At 39.3% G+C, this 4973-nt stretch overlaps 1 long non-coding RNA gene across 1 annotated transcript; it reads right to left on the reverse strand.

The window, feature by feature from the left end:
* Positions 1-655: 655 nt before the first annotated feature.
* On the reverse strand, positions 656-4961 carry LOC140343877 (uncharacterized). Its single transcript, XR_011923429.1, has 3 exons — positions 4722-4961; positions 4256-4386; positions 656-1756 (listed from the first exon to the last, which is right to left on the reverse strand). It is a non-coding gene; the product is annotated as an uncharacterized lncRNA (long non-coding RNA).
* Between the last annotated feature and the right edge of the window lie 12 nt (positions 4962-4973).

The raw sequence follows: 4973 nt of genomic DNA on the forward strand, positions 1-4973 counted from the left end.
AAAAGATTTAGGATTCTAAATCCCTTAATGGTCATGGTATTGACATCCTGTAAAACTATTGATTTTTTTGACCAACATCCAGTACTTTCTGTACCTAGACAATAATTTCTCTATCACATTTCTGACAACACACTAAAGTCAGGAAGACTCCAAGGAACTCAACTAACACAGGCGGCTTTGCAGATCCATACTATGACCATTAATCACTGAGCAAAACAGCAGAAAAAAAGGCACTGAAAGACTGATGTTTCACTAAAATGCACAATACAGCTCAATTTCACAGGAGCAAACCGAATTATAAAAAGCTTTGCAGAAGAAGTTTATAATTCTGTCCATTGTCCATTGTCCGTTGTCTAGATTGTCAATATGGTTTGTGAAAGGATCTGCTTCTACTTCTAGTTCCACGAATGCACCGTGACTTCCCCTGCACCAGAGAGACAGACGTCTGGAGAGATATCCCAATAACACACACGCACACAGTATGGTTTTAGGAATATACTCTGATGTTTACTTAACGAGGTGATCCTTTTATACAGACAATTCAAAAAAGGAGTGATCTTTAGTTACATACAGCTATTTAAGTTTTAGTCATATATGGTGTTATTCCAAACATTGTATTTCAAAAGATTTTGCAATTTACAACATCTGTTGAGAAGGGGTAGAGTAGAGTCACAGTTTTCTGATAAGGTCTTGGTAACTGATCTGTAAGTTCTCCTGAGAGGGGGTTGTCTAGGAAGGGCCAAAGTCAGCCTGGATAATGCACAGGGACCTCCAATAACATTGGCAGGAATATAATTGTAAGTGCTATTACCACATGACAAAAACCATCCCTTAGGAAGCATTATATTATAGATAAAACTGGGAGTCACAATTGTCTTATTACAACTCATGGAATTGTCTAGAAGCTAACAATCCTACCATTCTTTTTACAGGTGTCATTAATATAATCATATACACTATTCTTAGGTAATCCTCTTTTTATGTTTCTATCATTACAAAATAAAGTCATATCCTGAGAAAAGGTAAAACAGGTCTCTGCTGCCGTCACATTAATAGTAGTTATTCTAATATTATCCCTGCTATATCCTAATTTCTGACATTCCCCACAGAAGTCATACAAGGGAATAAAAGATTGTGTATTTTTAGTCATCGAACCAGACTAAGGAAGGGATTCATAGGGTGTAGGCACAGCAACAACACATGTTTTTATAAGGTCCTGTGGGCTCTGTAAATCTTCAAGGCACAATGTGCTAACATTTAGGGCATTTGCCATCCTGACTATACTATTCTGTTCAGAATGAAGGGGGTCGGGAGCAAAGGGATCTTGCTCCTGAGCTCTTTTAGATATTGACTGATTATTCAGTGTACCACATAAGAAACTCATCTCCTCTGTATGATAGATACAAGTACTAATAAGCCAGACTGGCAAGAAAATGCAAAGATTAATAATTATCAACAGACAAATCTCCCAGAATATTGTGGGGTCTTCATCTTCAGCCTGTGGCAAGGCACTTTTCAGGGATTTCACACCTGCTTCACCCTCTTTGTCTCTGTTCGATGCCGGAGAAGAAACCTCAGGGACCTTTTTCACTCTGCTAGCATGAAACCAGATTGGAGCCTCTTCTGTGAGGATTGCTGTTCTGGTGACTGCTACCACTCGGGTGGGTGGGCCAAACGGGAACTCTGTCTTTTTTCGTCCTTTAGCCAAGCGCTGGACTATCACCACATCTCCTGGTTGGAAAGGATGCGTAGGCTCCTGTGGAGAGAAAGGAGAGGCACGAGCAACATTTTTCTCAACTTGATCTAAAGTTTCTACAAGTTTTCTCACATATTCTGTCTGTACTACTTCTAGATCCCCTGTTCATGTATGAGTTCAGAGCATTCGTGAGGAGGGGGCAAATCATCCTGCTCCCCCTTACATCCAAGTAGGGTATTTAGTATAGCCATTGGACCGAATGTGGGTGCTGAGTATTTAATATGAAGTTGGGGGTTAGATAACAGCAAAACTTCATATCCACTCAGTCTTTGTGCTGACATATGCTGTGTGTGTATGTTTTTCAGTAGGGCTAAAACATTGTGTGAGGTATGCAGAGTGGTAGGATGACCTAGGGTAATAGGTGTTGCCATCTCAGCAACCATTGCACAGGCTGTCAAACTCCTGAAACACGCAGGCATGCCCTGAACCTGTACTGGAACCACTTTTGAGAAAAAAGCAACAGGGCGAAATTTGCCTCCATGTCCCTGCGCCAGGACTCCTGCCATGGTTTTACAATTGTCCCTGGCAAATAAGTGAAACATCACGCCATAGTCGGGTAGGCCCAAGCCAGGACTTGAAACCATTGCACATTTCAAATGACTAAAAGCTTGTAACATTTCATCAGACCATTTAATAAAATTAGACATCTCAGTCTTAGTGGCTTGTCTCAAAATATTGTCATAGTAGGAGCAATCAGCTATCCATTGTCGGCAGTAACCAATCATGCCAGTAAAGGTTAACATGTCTTTCTTGGTTTGTGGGCGGGGCAGACCCAGTACAGCAGTAATTCTGGCATGGCTGATTTTCCTCTCACCTTTACTGAGAACAAAACCCAAATAATCAACACTTTCTGTACACCATTGTAATTTTTTCCTTGAAACCTTGTGTCCACATTCACATAACCACAGTAATAGACTAACACAGTCTGCCTGGCAGGCCTCCTGAGTAGAACTACGTATTAGGAGATCGTCCACATATTGTAGAAGGACAGAACCTTGAGGGGCAGTCTAAGGGCGCAGTGTAGCTTGGAGGACAATCGAGTAGACTACAGGGGAATCTACATAACCCTGAGGCATTCTACACCAAGTATACTGGCGATGTTTAAATGTAAAAGCAAACAGTGGCCGTGTCTCCTTGTCAACTGGGACAGAAAAAAATGCATTCTTTAAATCAATAACAGAGAAAAACTCTGCATGGGCAGGAATAGCTGATAGCAGAGATGGCACGTCTGGAACCACAGGGGCTATGGGTATGATCTGAACATTTACTGCTCTAAGATCCTTGACAAACCTAAAGGTATTGTCAGCCTTTCTCACTGGGTTGATAGGTGTATTATAGGGGGAGATAGTTTCCTCAATAACCCCTGCCCCTAGGAATTCCGTCACCATAGGTTCAATTCCCTTTTCTTTTTCTAGGGAAAGTGGGTATTGTTTAATATAAACAGGTGCAGGTGCAGTGCCGGGCTTAAGCATTGCCTTGTATGGTGTACAAGAGATTAGGCCAACATCTTGGTCAGTATTTGCCCAAACCTCAGGAGGAACCTGATCAAGTAGCGGATCCTGTGGTTGGCATTCCAAATATAAAAAACAATCTGAAAAACATATATGGCTCAAGTTAGATCAGCTATTTTAACCCTTCAGTTTGCATTTTATTGCTTCCACTATATCTGCATCATTTCAACAGTAATAGATGAAAATAACAAATTAAATTACTAGTTTTTGCTTAATGCTCTAAATTAGTTATGTCAGAAGACTATTCTTAATCTTCCAAATTTTTTTCATGGCATCCTGGGTTATTGGACAGTTCATAGTTCACTAGAATTAATAGGGTGACTACTCTCTGATGAATTTTCATGCAATGACAAAACTATTTAAAATGTTTTACTCATTACCTATATAGGTCAGTTTTGATTCAGTTTGATTCTCCAGCTACATTTTGCATTTCCATATACAACCGTGAAAATACTCTACACTAATGGTACCAAAGCTTTATACAATTAAAATATTGTTAGGAATATTTGGACAAGTTCCTAGGTGACCTTTACAGAACATTTTTTTTAAATAACGCAATGTATAATTCTGAAAGAAATCCACACTGATAAACATTTTTAGAAAGTTAATTAGCATAGCATTATGGCATTTGTTCATCAAAGTCCCTGCTAAAAGAATTAATTCTTGGCTGCAAATCTGTGCATAAACTTTTTTTACTTGACCTATTTATCAAACTGAGAAAAAGCTAAAGTTGATATTAGTGGCATAAATTTGATATTAGCTAAAAAAAGTCATAACTAAAAGTGTCTATAAAAGTTGAAGTAAAAGCTATTACAGCATATAACAAGAAGTAATAATATTCAAAAAAATATTTTCCTAACATATTTACTTTATTTATATTTAACATAAAAAAAAATATATCAAACATGGAAACTGGGAGGATCTGCAGTGTTCAGGGTACATATCTTGGTGTAATTTACTTTACTACCCCTACCAAAACAATGCTTACACTTATGGGCATCAGGTTTTTGGGTACCCTGTATGGCCATTGGTATTTGTTGACCTGGGACACAGTTCTGTGTCATCCATCTGCCCCGAATGTTAGGATCAAGCAAGTTCCTTATCTGCAGCACACACCTCCTAAAATAGAGATGAGTAAAGTTATAGCATTGAATTTCTAATTACAGATTCCACTATTCACAAGATTTCTGTATAGCTAAAAGCTTTAATGAAGATATTTCGACACATCCTGTAGAAAAAGGGGAAATATTTAACTTTTTACGATAGGTTAGATCTTTGTTTAATGTAATCTAAAAATGACCAACTCCTTTTATAAACTGGCCCAAGTAGAAGTGTGGTTTGATAGTGATGGCTTGCAAATGATTTGGTTATACCGTGTTTCCCCGATTATAAGCCATCCCCATTAAATAAGCCACCCCTGATTTTTGATAAAATAATTAAAATAAGGCACTCACTCGTGAATAAGACATCCTCTGATATCCGATCCTGTGTGTGCGTCCTCGATGCTGGCTGCAGTGTGTGTCTCCTCTTGGCTGCAGTGCAGAGCGAAACTGAAAGTAACATGCCGGCATTCTGCACCAGGAAGCAAGCTGCTGAACCCTGCCCTAACGGAGTTACCTGCCCTAACGGAGATCCCTGCCCTAACGAAGTACCGGTAAGTGAATAGAAGGGGACAATCAATGGCATAGAGTGATCAGAAGGGGACA

This window comes from Pyxicephalus adspersus, chromosome Z (genome assembly GCF_032062135.1).
Source record: "Pyxicephalus adspersus chromosome Z, UCB_Pads_2.0, whole genome shotgun sequence".
NCBI classification, from domain to species: domain Eukaryota; kingdom Metazoa; phylum Chordata; class Amphibia; order Anura; family Pyxicephalidae; genus Pyxicephalus; species Pyxicephalus adspersus.